The 16,008-nt window shown below is 46.2% G+C and overlaps 1 long non-coding RNA gene across 1 annotated transcript; it reads left to right on the top strand.

Moving 5' to 3' along the window:
• Positions 1-6,064: 6,064 nt before the first annotated feature.
• Positions 6,065-12,520, top strand: LOC307094369. Its single transcript, XR_013813060.1, has 3 exons — positions 6,065-9,045; positions 11,669-11,818; positions 12,420-12,520. It is a non-coding gene; the product is annotated as an uncharacterized lncRNA (long non-coding RNA).
• The last annotated feature ends 3,488 nt before the right edge of the window (positions 12,521-16,008 follow it).

Here is a 16,008-nt window from a genome sequence, read left to right as displayed (position 1 = left end):
GTGCAGCCAGGGCGGGGCGGGCAGGACCCCTTTGGTCGGTAGGTACCGAGAGGGAGCCCCGCAGACAGCAGTAGGAACACCTGGCGTTTATGTAGAGCTCTTTACCAGTGTATGCTTTTTAAAAATCTCATTTGATTTCCCTCAACCACCCCGGCATGTGACCGGGACAGGCCCGTGTGATTATTCCCAGTTCCTAGATGCAGAAACGGAGGCTTCAAGAGCTTAACCAACTTTCCGCGGGTCACACAGGTCTCCGAACTTGCAACCGGAAGATCGTCTGCCAGCACCAAGCTGCTTCACCTACCTCGCAAGGTGTGGTGGGGAAGCGTAGGCACCAGAGCCAAGTAGAGCCTCCGCTAGACGGGTGACAGAGGGGGAGCAGAGAATGACCAGCATCGAAGAGGCAGGGGTGGAGAGAAGGACTTAGGGTCACAAAGGGCCCAGGCCTGTGGAATGATACACCCATCCAATTCCCCTTGCCCCTAAGCTGTCCTGATGAAAGTTCTGGCAGTCTAAACACAGAGGGTGGGGGAACCACAAACAACCTTCCCTTTACTCCCCTTCATCCTGCTCTCTGCAGAGCTTCTGAGAGGAGCCTAGAGGTATGAGTGAGCCGCACTTTCACTCTCTGCTGGTCATCTTTCTGCAGATTGGAAGATAAACCTTGCCAGGGTTAAAAATTGGGAGAAAAATTCCAAGAGATCTGAATCAACTAACCCTTGAGTAATCCAGCCTTTGAGTAACCCGTGATTAGCTAAGTCATAAAAGCACCATGAATGTAGTCAACAAACATTCATAGAGCACCCCCTATGTGCTGGGTGCTACAGGGATAGCTGACCCAACTGTAGCTACAGTCAGGGGAGACCAGATAGCACTAACTCAGTTCAGAGCATCATCCCGTCAGTGTTCAACAGAGGTCCAAACAAAGCACTTTCGGGGTTCGGGAGAAGAGTTATTAATTCCCATTGTGAGGGCCAAAAAAACCTCTGGAGGTCGAACCTGGGCCTAGCAAGGAAAAATGAGTAAAAAGAAAGGGAAAAGGGACTAATATTTGTTAAGTAGCTACTATATGTCTAAATGTTTTATTATCATAGAACCATTTTGAGGATGGTGTTATTCTCCTTACTATAAACATGAGAAGCGTGGCTCAGTGGTAGAGCGTCAACCTATGAACCAGGAGGTCCTGGTTCCATTCCCGGTCAGGGCACATGCCTGGGTTACACTGGCTGGATCCCCAGTGTGGGGCCTGCAGGAGGCAGCCAATCAATGATTCTCTCATCATTGATGTTTCTCTCTCTCCCACTTCCTTCCTCTCTGAAATAAATAAAAATATGTTTAAAAAATAAATAAACACGAGAAAACAGAACTAGAGAATCAAAAAGTTTGCCCAAGGCCCACAGTTGGTAGCCTGCTACTTGTACTCCACCATGTAGCCATGTAGCAAATATGATATGGGAGAGATACTCAGGACAGGCAATCCATGGACAGATGCAGCAAGGTGATTGGTTTCCACCCTTGAACCTTCTCATTCCCTGAGTCCTTGTTAGGTCATTCCTTTTAATTTTATTCAATTTTTTAAATAACCACTATCTCTGAACAAAAGTCATGTATGATTAAATGTAAGAAAACTAAAGAGAGAGAGAGAGAGAGAGAGAGAGAGAGAGAGAAGTGGGATGTTACTCTACTAGTTGTTTTAGAATCTGCTTTTTTCTACTTAGCAAAAATTGTGGATGCTTTTCATGTCCATAAGCATTCACCTAATAATATTCATTTATCGTTTGAACAGAATTCCATTGCAAGAATATGTTGTAATTTATTTAACCAACCCCCTACTGTTTTTCCTTTTTCATTGTCATAGCAGTTTATAAAGTTTCCACTCTTTCACTGTTATTAAACAGTGAGCATTTTTGTAGATAAACCTTCACACATATCTTTAATTATATTCTTAGGAGAAATTCCTACAAGTAGAATTGCTGAGTCAAAGGATAAACAATTTTTTTTCTCTAAGTGATTTCTGAAATCTATATCTTCAGCCCCTGCCTCCCTTCCCAGTTCCAAGCATCCCCCTGCCCACTGGAGAGCTCCCCATGGATCCTTGGTGCCCACCAGATCCTCAGATTCCATTTTCTAAAACTAAAGTCATCTCCCAACAAAACTAACGCTTGCTCCTCCCTCTGTTTCCTCTCCATGGATGGAATTACCATCCTGGACACTCCCTGATATTAGAGTGGTGATCCCTCCTCCCCTCCTACCCCAGTTCCTGAGTCCTGCCTCCTTGCCCTTGGCTTTCACATGTCTCTTCTTCCACAATCTCTGGCTACTACCTGTACCCAGATCCTCCCCCCTCCCTTCTCACCGGGACAATTACCACTCTCCCTTCTCTTCCCTCCTGGCCTTCTAATGTGTCCTCCACTTTTCCCCCATCTGAGGATCATCAGTGTCACATACTCTACTGAAAACTGTCCTTGAAACAGCCTCTTACCTGCCAGCTTCCGCTGTTCACTTCTCCATGTCATCTGCCCACCCTGAACTGCACTTTGCCTCAGCAGAAATTACCACAAATCAAATGTATAGCCCCTCTGTGAAACCCTCTCTAATGTCCTCCCCCTCCTCCCTCCCCACCCTCTGGGCTGTCAGGCACTCTCCCTCAGCTCCCAGCACACCTTGCTTTTTAATCTCTATTATAGCACTTGTCACATTGTATTATCTTGACTTGTTTTCAGAACTATCTCCACAGTCAGAGCTCCTTGAGGGCAGAGTTGATATCTTACTCATTCTTGTGTCCAGTGCCTAGCCTGCTGCCTGGCACATAGGAGGTACTGGGTAGTTGTTTGTTGGGTAAACAAATGGTACCTCGGGGGAATAGTGAGCAGAATGGAGTCTGAGCTGTGTGAGGGGAATGGGGACTGGCAAAGTGGGTGAAGATGGAAAGGTGGTTTGGGCTCTTAAACCCTGAGTGGAGGAGGATGGGCTTCAGTTTAAAGATAATAAAGAGCCCCAGAATTCGGGGACTGGAGTGTCCTGCTCCATTATATTTTGGGAAGCAAACCTAGGCAATGATGTAACTAGATTGGAGAAACAAACCATTGCAGAGAAAATGTAGGTGGAACCCAAAAATGACAGGGTGATGGGAATGATGCCATTGGCTGGAGGACACCTGTGGAAGGCTGACCAGGAAACCCAGGGGTTGCCCTCTATGGAAGAGGAGTCCTCAAGGTCAGAATAAAACCAAGAAAGAGTCAGAGGTCACAGGAACAGAGGGTAGAGGTTTAGACCATCTCCAGGTTGTGCACCCGGCTGTTGTCATCAGATTGGGGCTGACCCAAGGGCCACCTCAGGCTGTTCTCTGAAATGCATACTCTGTTTGCAGAGGTCAGGTGATACACACCCCAGGACACAGCAGGGCTTTTTCTTTTTTCTTTTCTTTCTTTTTTTTTTTTTAGATCTACAGATACCCTTAACCTTTCCAGCCATCTTCCCTCTTGTGCCTTGGTTACTTTTAGGACTTTATTCTTTACTAGAGGCCCGGTGCACAAAATTCGTGCATGGGGGGGTGTCCCTCAGCCCGGCCTGCACCCTCTCACAATCCGAGACCGCTGGCTCCTAACCGCTTGCCTGCCTGCCTGCCTGATCGCCCCTAACCCCTCTGCCTGACTGCCTGATAGCCCCTAACTGCTCCCCTGCCAGCTTGATCGATCGCCCCTAACTATCTCTGCCTCGGCCCCTGCACCCGAGACCCGGGCTTCCCTCCCTCAGGCTGGCCACAGGTGCCTGGGACTGCGGGCAGCTTCGCCCAGGCCGGCCGCCGCTGTAGGCATCTGGGACCACGGGTGGCTTCACCCGGGCAGGCCGAGGGCACCTGGGACCCTGGGGGGCTTCACCTGGGGCCCGGCTTTGTTAGGAAGGATGTCCAGAAGGTCATCCAGAAGATGTCTGGTCTAATTAGCATATTACCCTTTTTTAAATATAGATTCACTCCCCAGGCTCTTTTTTGGGAAGAATATTTCTATTTTGGAAATTTTCGAATATTTAGAAGTATTTGTAGGAGTTGGTATCAGTAATACTCCTAAAAATTCTCTTAAACTGCCTAAAACTACCTTCCCCCACATTGCTTAAAATTCCACCATGAGATAGTCATGCTTTGGAATGACAATCTTTCCCTAAAAATGGATATGGAAAATCTAGAGACAATATTATCGGAGAAATGCATGGATGGCCTTTCTCTGTTGCTAGTGGGAGTGGGTTTCTTGGGTTACTGCTGGAATAAGCATTTCCAGAGGCTCCCCCTGGAGGATGAGATGTGGTAGAAAGCTTTATTTGCATGGAATTGATACCATTATAATAACCAGGTTATTAAATAACAGGAAAGGAGCAAAGGGAAGACTAGATAATATAGGCATGCCATTTATACAGCTTTACCAGAAAGCTGCAGTTAGCATTCTCCAAGTCTGTTCCCCCCAAATCAGTGGGAGAAGGGACTGGACAACAGATGTATGCCCAGTAAGGTCTGGGTGACCTGGGAAGATGCTTATCTGTCAGTCACACCTGGGAACAAGTCAGTGGCCAGAATAGGCATGGCCACTACAAGCACAGCAAGATTTGATATTTAAGCTCCTGAACAAAGGAGTCTCAGTCTCTCTCTCTCTCTCTCTCTCTCTCTCTCTCTCTCTCTTCCCCCCCCCCCTCTTTCTCTCTTGCTGTTCACACCTGACTCCTGGCTTGTGGGGCTTGCACACTCTGCACTTGCCCATGTGGCCCACAGCCATGCGGACTGCACACAATGGACTAAGAATCTGTGATTAACCTAATGCTATACTGGACTCACTTCTACCATGGAATGGACACTCTGGACACTGGCCCTACTTTTGGCAGCTACATATTTTCAAGAACTGGTGTAAGGATAATGGGACTTTACAACCCGAGGAATATAATATCACGGCAATAAAAACCACTCACTCTCCCATGCAAGTCTTAGAAAATTCATTTTTTAAAGATCTCATAAGAACCCCACTCCCACTAGTGTCAGGGAAATTGGACCCATTGATTTCTCTGGCAACAGAATTACATCTCTGGATTTGCAAAGTCTCATTTCCCTTAAACCAGTCCTGGAAAAGGTGAAGCTGGTGATTCAGCAGAGCTAGCAGCAAAGCCAGTGTCCAGTGTGGTCCACATGGCCATGAGAGGAATGGAGGGTGATGGCTAAATGGGCTTTTTTGGGGTCATGAAAATGTTCTAAAGATTAAATCATGATGATTGCACAACTCAATAAATACACTAAAAAGCATAGAATTGCATTGACTACTGGGTGAACTTTATGGTATGTAAACTATACCTCAATAAAATAAATACAGATACCCCTGGGGGATTAAAGGACTTATGCCAGGACTTATCAGTCACTATGAAGTCAGTATGAAGGAGCTCATCAACAGGCATCCCCCACTAATGCACGGTTGGAGGCACTATGAGAATAGCTGCTTATGCTTGGGAGTGGGGACGTGTTAGGGAGTGGCAGGAGAGAACACTTGGGACCACTGAGCATTTCCCAAGGCAAATAGAGCCAGAAAAGGGCTGGAGTGGGAGGAAGGCAGACATGAAAGCCAGTTGGGAACTGGGGGTTGAAAATGAACTTAATTCTAAGAACCCTAAGGCTCTCTGGAGGGTGAAGGAATCTTAAAGAACCACCCATTCCCAAAAATGTGTCAACCTCTCTGGACATTTTCACTTTAAGAGCAAGCCCCTTGCTTCAAACTAGATGATTTACCTTTCCTAAGAGAGACGAACTTACTGTTATCCCCAAGTCAGAAAGGAGCTAACAGGATGGAGCACTGAGTGTCATGAGGGTAGGTCATCCACCGAAGCTTGGGGCCAGGGTGTTAGCCCTTGGGGTAAGATGGCTGAGGTCCCTGGGAGTTATCCTCCACTCTAGCCCATCCCCCACCAGGAGCTCTGAGGAGAAACCAAGGACTACAGCCCTCCTACTCTTTCGTTTTGTTTTGTTTTGTTAAAAGTATGTTTTTATTGAGTTTAGAGAGAGAGGAAGGGTGAGGGATAGAGATAGAAACAGTGATAAGAGAGCAAAATTGATCAGCTGCCTCCTGAACGCCCCCAGTGGGGATGGAGCCTGAAACCTGGGCATGTGCCCTGACCTCTTGATTTATAGGTCGACGCTCAACCACTGAGCCACACCAGCCAGGCCAGCACTCTTACTCTTAATCTCTGCCTGCCTTGGCTTGGAAATCAAAGATGCTAAGAAGTTCGCAGTTGGCCATAGGGAACCTGTACCTAGATTTTTTTTTTAAGTTTTTAAAATATATTTTATTGATTTTTTACAGAGAGGAAGGGAGAGGGATAGAGAGTTAGAAACATCGATGTATGAGAGAGAAACATCGATCAGCTGCTTCCTGCACATACTGGGGATGTGCCCGCAACCAAGGTACATGCCCTTGACCAGAATCGAACCTGGGACCCTTCAGTCTGTAGGCCGACGCTCTATCCACTGAGCCAAACCGGTTAGAGCAACCTGTCCCTACATTTTCCCAGACCTTACACTCACCACCAAACCTCTGGGCCTCAGAGAGCAGGAAATACAGTATCCGAAGAGCTCAAATTGTAACTGATGTGGAGATGGCTGATAATAGCTCGAGCTGCCACTCTCCCAGGTGCTGACATTTGCATTTTAATGGAGGCGGTTAATGCCTTCAGCTAAAGGAGTGACTAATATGTTCTTGATTGTTGCTAGAAGTAAGTGGGAGACCCTTTGCGACCTGGGCCTTTTCATGCCCTCTAGTCATTAACACAACACAAGATCACAAGATCCCACCTGATGGGCAGGTTGGACTCTAATGCCCACATTCCACGCTTTATCTTTGTTCCTGTTCTTGATTTTGCTTGCTTTCTTGCACTTTCTCCAAGATACTTTCTTTCTAAAAGTCTGGGAATGTCCCCATGGGTCATTTATTCTTTCAACACATGTAAACTGTGGTGGGCACAAGTGAGTAGGGGGAGCTCAAGAAGTATGCCAGCAGGAGGCCACCGCCAAGTCAGAGGTGAGGAACTCACAGAACAAGCAGGAGACCAGCACAGCATCAGCAGAGGTGGTCCATGCAGCGTATGCCTATTGCTTCATGAACACTGCAAACCAGAGGCTGTGAACGAATAGCAGAAACATATTCCTGTCCACTGAGAGGAGGGGGCGAGACAGGCTTCTGGAAGGGGTGAGAGGGACCTTAATGTAGGCACAGGAGATAGATATACACAGACTGGATGGAGTTGTGAGGATTCAAAACATTCCTCTAGCCACCAAAGACCATGTATCGCATGATCCTATTTGTAGGAAATGTCCCAAAGAGGCAAATCAATAGAAACAACAACAAAAACGATCAGTGGTTGCCTAGAGCTGGGGATGGGGATGGGGAGTACCTGCTAAACGACTACAATGGGGTGGTGAAAGCAGTTCTAAGATTGTGGGGATGGTTCCACAACTCTGAAATGATACTAAAAACTATTGAGTTACACACTTCAAGTGGATGAACTTTACTCAATGTAAATTGTATCTCAAGGAAGCTGTTGAAAAGTGGGGGAAAGGTAGGGTCCAAAGAGACATTCCTTCGGTAGCCCCGCTTTTCAGGGATAGGAGGTACAGCCTAGTTTTAAGTTCCTGGTCTTTTACTGGTTGACGGCACATTTTTAAGGTGAATTTTTTTCAAGGACCCCAACATGGTATATATGTACCTTTAGTTAAGAAAACACATAATGGCAAAAAGCTATTATAAGTTTAGTAATTAGTTTAAATGAATTAATACTTTTTTAATCCCAATTGCATCTTCAAATGTTAGAAAAATGGTTCTGTATTTGTGGAGGGAGCATGCTTGTCATGCCTATAGACAGGGCTTTGTGGCCCTCTTTCAAGATCTCCTTGGCCCTTTGGGGTCCTCAGCCCACAGGTGTAGAATCCTGATCCATGCTCTACCAAGGTGTGTTTGCTTCAGCTTCTCCATCAGGTGAATGATCATGGGGGCGGGGGGCACCCATTAGCAGAAAATGTGGTACAGTCTTCACCCCATGATGTCTGTGCCTCTTCAGCTGCTCAGCCAAAATGGCGCCATTTCTCCTTCCAAACCAATGGCTTTGCTGAGAGCAGATCAGCAAGAAGACAGCAGAGCCATGCCGGTTGGCAGACCCTCATCTCTAGCTAATGTAATTAAAGGCAACGGCAAGCAAGCGCCTATTAATTTTTCATTAGAAAAAGTCAAAGGCAACCTTCTTGGAAGACAGCATCATTGAACATCAACTTTGGTAGTTAAAGCCAGGCTTTCCCTCACCAGGTATATACCTCTCCCATGTGTACACACACACACACACACATACACACACACACACACACTGAGTCCGAGGCCTCTTTATTGAGCATAGGAGAGAGTCAGAGACCAGCACACCCATACTCTTCAGAAGTCATTTTCTCCCACCCCTTGTCTTAAATGACCCCAGTGGCTATCTATCTGCACATGGAATTGACTACATATGGACCTTGTACAACATACTGATGTCTCCCCAAATTGTGTTTATATATCATTCTTATGGTTTGAACCCTATTTTAGATGCCCTTGGGGAGATTACTATTCAAAGCTCTCTCTGGTGAATCCTTTTGTAAAGAAAACACAATACTCACTTATAAGCCTGGAACAATGTGGTCAGGTAAGAGGAGGGCTGGGGGCTGGGAAGGATGATCTGCCCCTAAGAGCTGTCTCCGTGTTGGTAGGCAGGACCGCTGAACTGGCATCCTGCATCAGTCAGCTCACCTCTCCTTTCCGCCGGTGCCTCCTTCCCAAGGCGTCCCACCTGATAAGAAAAGTCTTTCCACTCAACCCAGAGAAGGACTGAGGGGAAGAGCTCCAGGCTTGGGGTCAGAATACCAGAGGCGCCACACCAGCTCTCCCACTTTCTAGCTACGGGATGTTGAACAAGTCACAAGTCGCTTCGCCTCTCTGAACTGGAAGGATAACAGTGCTCTGCTACCCCACTTCACGACTGGAGGATCAGACAATGGTGTGAAATCTTCTTAAATTATTCACCCTTACATAAAATGGGAGTCGTTCTTAATAATAGCGATTTAACAAATTACTTCTTCAGAAATTCAGATGTTCATTTAAGAGGTTAGCATGGAAGGAGGCACATGGCTGGGTCTCAGGCTCTTGCATACATTTATAGATGACTGCGATACATACTTTTATGTCTGTGCGGGGTGTGTACCAGCTCCTCTGTAGTCTGGGAGATCTGCTCTTTCATCTCTGCCGTGTTCAAAGCAGGGCCCCCGGGGCCCTGCAGATACGGCTCTGTTCTCAAAGACAGCCCCTCTGTCGGGATTCTGACAGCCCGCAGCCTGTCTGTGCCCTCCTGCGGCGTGGGTGGTGATTAGAGGCCTGTGAGACGCTTGAGTGGTGCTGAGTGTTCTCTTCTCAGCGGCCACTCTGTTTGGCCTTGGAGTGGTCTTGTCCAGTCTCTGTGTCACTGGCTTTGAATCTGTGGGCTGGCAAGCCACGCCGTGTTAGAGATCGTGCTGGGGCTGGCTGACCTTCCCCAAGCCGGGATAATCTCTCTCCCTGGCAACAGGCAGAGGCACCAAGGGACAGGGACAGATTGTGAAATCCTCGGGTAGGGCTTTCTAGAATTACTTAAAAAGAGAAAATGGTAGCAATACCTTGCATTTGTATAGTGCTTTTTTTAAAAAAGCAGTTTTTAAAAACGATTCAAGGAGAAGGCAGCTTTGGAATTGTCTGGTAGAGAGCAAACCAGAGGGGTAAGAAATGTACTGTCTTCGTCTTACCTGCTCAATGACATTGAGCGTGTTGGGAGAAATCTTTTTTTTTTCTTCTCACCACAGATGGGGATGCAGAGGAAGAAGTACAGTGACTTGATCAATATCTTACAGCATTAGGGGCAGAATTTGGCCTAACCTTCTTGATCCTTTCTTGTCAACCCCAAACAAGCAGATAATATGAAGAAGTTGAATGACCTAACAGGTTGCTTTGTCCACCTGAGATTCTGGCATGTAGATACCTCTTCCTGAGTCAGGCTTTGTACGTGGTCCTCTGGGGGCAGACAGGTAGGGGAGAGGCGTGAGAAAATTGTCATTCCTTTTCAAGGTACTTACCTCAGATGAAGTCACAAGGATTTTTAAGCAAGGTGGGACCAGACTCGACAGATGGGGATGGATGGGGCTGTTTCTGTTGCCAAGGGCGTTTTAGTGGTGTTTGCAGATTTAAAGAAGGAGTCAGCAAACTCTGATCAGCGGGCCAAATGTTCCCACTACCTGTTTTTATAAATAAAGTTTTGTTGAAACAGGCACACTCATTTATTTATTGTCTCAGCCTGCTTTTGCTCTACATGACAAGAGTTGAGTAGTTACCAACATTGGATGGCTTTCAAAGCCTAAAGTCTTTACTATCTGATCCTTTAAAAAAGTTTGACAACTCCAGCCTCACACCATACATAGCAAAAATTAACTCAAAATGTATCATAGACCTAAATGTAAAACTTAAAACTGACAAGAAAAGTACACAGGAGAAAGCTTTTGTGACTCAAAGTCACAATGATTTCTTTGATATAACACCAAAAGTAAAATTATTATTTTAAAATGCTTTTATTAAATTGGACTTCACAAAATTAAGAACTCCTCAAAAGACACTGTTAAATGAATGAAAATACAAGCCACAGACTGGGAGACATTATTTGCAAATAACCCATGTGATAAAGGATGTGGATGCTCTAAGAGAACTCTAGACTCAGTAATGAGAAAACAACCCAATAAAAACGGGCAAGAGATTTGAACAGACACGTAATCAAAAATAGGTGAAAATATATAGATAACACATAAGGACATGAAAGGATCCTCAGCATCATTCATCATTAGGAAAAAGCAAATTAAAATCACGAGATACCTCTGTAGACCTACTAGATGGCTACAATTAAAGAGCAATCACACCAAGTGTCAAACAGGATATGGAGCAACTGCAACTCCCACTGCTGGTGGATGTGAAGCGGTATAACCGCAGGGAAACAGCCAGGCAGTTTCTTAAAAAGTTACATGTACCGTGTAATCCATCAATTTCACTCCTAGGTGTTTACCCAAGAAAAATGAAAGCCTATAACCATATTTCCACACAAGGACTTGTACATTAATGTTCATAGTAGCTTTGCTCATAACTAGAAACAATCCAAATATTCATCAACAAGTGAATAGATAAATGTTTGTATATCCATGCAATAGAATACTACTCAATAAAAGGGGATGAACTATTGACACATTCAACAACATGAATAAACCTCAAAATGGTTGTAATAATTATCCTGAGGATAATTTATATTCTGTGGTTATACTGCCAGACAAAAGTGAGTATAGCCCTGGCCAGTGTGGCTCAGTTGGTTGAACATTGTCCCATACACCAGAGGATCTATTCCTGGTCAGGTTACATGCCAAGGTTGCAGGCTTGATCCCCAGTAGGGGGCATGCAGGAAGCAGCCGGTTGATGCTTCTCTCCCACATTGATGTTTCTCTCTCTTCCTCTCCCTACAAAAGTTTTAAAATAAATAAATAAATAAATAAATAAATAAATAAATAAATAAATAAAAGTGAGTAATACTGTATGCTTCCATTTATTAAAAATTCTAGAAAATGCAAATTAACCTATAGTGGAAGAAAGCAAATCTGTGGTTACCTGCGAATGGCAAGGGGAAAGGAAGAGGAAGAAGGATTGATTACAAAGGGGCACATGGACACTTGTCAGTAACGGATGTACATGGTCTTGTGATGGTGTCACAGGTATGTATTTGTGTGTGTGTGTATGTTAAAATGTGAAATTGTACATTTTAAATATATGCCATTTATTGTATGTCAATATACATAGCCATATTGACAATAAAGCTATTTATTATTATTTTTAAATATATTTTATTGATTTGGTAGAGGGAGAGAGAGATAGAAACATCAATGATGAGAGAGAATCATCGATCAGCTGCCTCCCACACGCCCCAAACTGGGGATCAAACTGTGACCTCCAGGTTCATAGGCCGACGCTCAACCACTGAGCCATGCTGGCTGGGCGACAAAGTTATTTTTAAAACATTTTTTTCCACTTTAATTGACATACGATATTATATTAGTTTCAGGTGTAAAACATAGTGAGTAGACATTTATAGAGCTTATGAAGTGATCACTAGTTAAGTCTAATGACCATCTGACACTATATTAAAGCCATTAAAAAAAAAAAGGAAGAAAAACCCTCTGAGGTTATTTCTTTCCTTAAATACTCTGTGTAGTTTGAAGCAGCCAGCCCACTCCCCAGGTTTCATATTCCTTATTCTCACCACAGTGTTTTATCTCAGCAGCCACTCGGTCCTCCAAAGCCTTCCCTTCACTGTAGGTGACAACTATTGTCATTGTGGGACATGGACTTCCAGAGTACTATATCCTGGTGATAACAGGACCACTGATGCCTTCAAATCCAACCGATCAGCTGTCCAACCTCAGCTTCTCATTTCCTGCTTGCCACCACCCCGGTTGGTGAGGGTTAATTACAGAGAACAATCTAACGCATTGGAGCAGAGAGGAATGTAATAAAAGATGCTGAAGACAAATTCAAGGGGGAAGGTCTCAGGCATTTCTGCACCTGGGAATCATCCAAGTCTCTGGGAATGATCTGACTGCTGAACAACCAATCTACATTAGAGAAGTGCTTTTTTATGGTTTACCCCTAACCCAGTGGTCGGCAAACTGCGGCTCGCGAGCCGCATGTGGCTCGGCTCCACTGCCCTAACCCATCATAGTGTCCCAAATCCTCTTCTCGTGAAACTGCTAGTCAAACTCAACTAGAGCCGGGGATTAACAGCTTACTCAGAGATAATTCTGTGGGACACGGACAGGACAAGGTGAACCTGGAGCGCCTCACTAGGCTAGAAAGCAAAGTGTCCTCAAAGATGAGCAGGCACGTGTCGAAGGAACACGGGCCACTACACACCTGTTAGAAGGGCTAAAACAAAAACCTGACAAGGTCCCAGCGAGTGGCTCCGGGACCACTTCAGGTCGCGCAGGGACCCCGCTGTCTATCTGGGAAATCTCTGAGGAAGCCCCCGGGAAGTGTGTGGTGGAAACCAGGAGACCTGGGTTCAGGTCTGGCTCTGCTGCGAGCGGCCATGTGCCCCCCCCAACCCCCCCACCCCACAGCCAGGTCTTCCCTCTTCTAGCCTCTGTGTCCTGTGTGCTCAACAAGGGGGAGGGTGAACACTAAGTGTTTTCAAACTGAGTTTCCCGGATCCCTAAACCTCCTGGATTGCCTTGGGATGCTGCAAGGAGTGGGGGAGCCAAGATTCGGGCGGAGCTCCACCTAGAACAGTCCTGCTTTTATCTGCTTTATGTTTGGCAGATATAACTCTCAGTTGTCAAACTTGGGGAGGTACAGAAAATATCAATTCCTCAGTTTTCTAAATTTCTAACTTGTTTTCTGACTCCTAGGACCCATTCCCAGGAGCTGGATGAAATATTCACCCTGAATATTCCTGCAGTGCCCTTTTCAGATAACGCCTCACTTCAGGGACACAGGTGTCCCCACCAACCAACCACCCCTCTGCCCAGAGGTGCCTGTGGGTCCCGCTGTCTCTGCCGATTCTGTGCCCATCTTGGGACACGGGGGCCTTTGGGATCTGACCAATGTCCCCTCTGCCTTACTCTTCCTCGTTCCAAGTCCCCGTTCCTAAGCCCACCCTCCGTCCTGGGGAAACCCTTCCTAGCCTGGGGTGGGGCGGGGACGTGGAGGGTGGATTTCCTTTTGCGTTTCTTTAAAGCATTCATTCCGGCTATGCCAGTGAGTCCCTGTTCTGGATTGAGTTGTGTCCCACCAAAAAGATACATTGGAATTCTAACCCCTCCTACCTCCAAACGTGGCCTTACGTGGAGAGAGGCTCTTTACAGAGATAATCAAGTTAAATGCGGGTGGGCCCTCATCCAAATGACTGGTGTTCGTAGAAGAAGAAATGTGGACACAGACAGGCACAGAGGGAAGACGATGTGAAGAGATGGAGGGAAGACCGGCATCTATAAGCAGAGAAGAGAGCCGGGACAGGGCCTTCCCTCACAGCCTCGGAGAGAACCAGCCCTGCTGACACCTGGACCTCAGACCGCCAGCCTCCAGAACTGGCAGACAACATGTTTCTGTGTCTAAGCCACTCGGCTCCTGGTGTTTTGTTTGCAGCCCTAGTGAAGGAATGCAAATCCTCCCCGCTCTCTTACCTCCCCGGCAAACCCGGTAAGTTCTCCCAAGCATTGCTCATTCTCCTAACGGCTGCTTGAATGGGATAAAGGAATAAGGGGGAAAACATAAGTAAGTATGTCATAATCTCATTCAGCTACACATACATAAAATTGTACTTGAGCAGAGGATAGATGCTAACACAGCTTAAAAATCACTGGGCTGATGAAGTGATGATTATTGTCACCGGGGGATGATAGGTGGTTTTGTGTCTATTTGAAAATTTACACTCTACACTGTTTAAAAGGGAGAGAGAGGGAGACAGAGAGAGATAGGGAGAGAGAGAAAGAGAACGGGAGGGAGAGAGAGAGAGAGAGAGAGAGAGAGAGAGAGAGAGAGAGAGCGCACGCATCACTTCACATTGCTGGGCCAGAGGGGACCAAGGTGCTTTCATCTCTAGAGTTCCATCCCTCTCCCTGTCCCTACCAGCTGGAGTCTACTACCCACCCCATACCCACCCCCACCCCCACACCACACACTCATCACCAACTGCTGCCACTGCCACAGACCCTCACCCAACTCTTAGCCTGGAGATGTCCTCGCCCAGCCAGGCTTCCTCACTGAGGCCTTGCAACCATGGAGCTGCAGTTGAGCAAAGACCCTCCTGGATCCCAAGTCCCCCAGCAAGGCCCTCCCTCCGACCCCACTCCCCACCCCCATTCCCGGATTGCCTGCCTGGCCTCTTGGACAGCTCCTCATTCCAGCTGTTTTCCCTGAATTCCGTCATTACCATCTAAATGCAGATAACTCTTCACATCTTACTAATGAGCACTCAAATTATTTCCTGGGCCCCGGCTCCTGCCCAATATGCTGCCTCATCAGAGCTCTCCTTGACCCTTAGCTCGGGGTCAGGGTGAAGGAGCCCATGGAATAATACTGTTTGTGGCATTTTGAACGTGTTCCGTAGACACTGGTGCAGGGTCACGTCACTCCCAGCATGATGGTTTAATGTCGCTAAGTGGCAGTTCACAACGTCCTCATGCCCCATTTAGGGGCCACTCTATGTTTTCTCTTTTAATTCCTCTTCTAAGCTCACTTCTTCCTTTAGAGCCCATTAGTTTGTTTTAGCCATTCTCCTAGATGTGCCGTGTCCTGTGTTGAAATTTCTACTAGCAAAATGAGAAATGGAAAATGGGCTTTCAATGGGACTGATTTAATAAAATTTAAGAAATTATCCTTTTATTTTAGAAGTATGGTCTTCACTTTTTTGGGATTTATATTAGAGGCCCAATGCACAAAATTCATGCAAGGGGCTCAGCCCCCCGCCGTGGCTGCGGCTGCCTCTGCCTCGGCCCCCCGCCGCCATGGCTTTGTCTGGAAGGTCGTCCGGAAGGACGTCCGGTCTAATTAGCACATTACACTTTTATTATTATAGATATTTTCCCCCACAAAATGGCGGCATCAGTATATCACAACGTGTCAGTCAGGGTTTAATTAAAGGTATAGCAATCACTCCAGCTATTTTAAGCAGAACAGAAATTAATGCAGGGAATCAGGACTTTACAAAATCACTAGGAGGCTGGGCTGGTGGAACCGATGGAGACAGGGTTTCTGGGATTGCCCCCCAAATGTAAGGAAAGATTCTTTCCAAAAATAGGGACTTTTTTAAAACGCCGTGGGACGCGGGACAAATTGTTAAAAATCGGTTTTGTCCTGCCAAAAGCGGGACTATCTGGTCACCTTACCCAAATATGACAGGACTGGCCTG

The sequence above is a fragment of the Cnephaeus nilssonii genome (assembly GCF_951640355.1).
Source record: "Cnephaeus nilssonii genome assembly, chromosome: 3".
In the NCBI taxonomy this organism is placed as follows: domain Eukaryota; kingdom Metazoa; phylum Chordata; class Mammalia; order Chiroptera; family Vespertilionidae; genus Cnephaeus; species Cnephaeus nilssonii.
The sequence above is the reverse complement of the archived record's forward strand: the minus strand, read 5'-3'. Positions and strand labels throughout refer to the sequence as shown.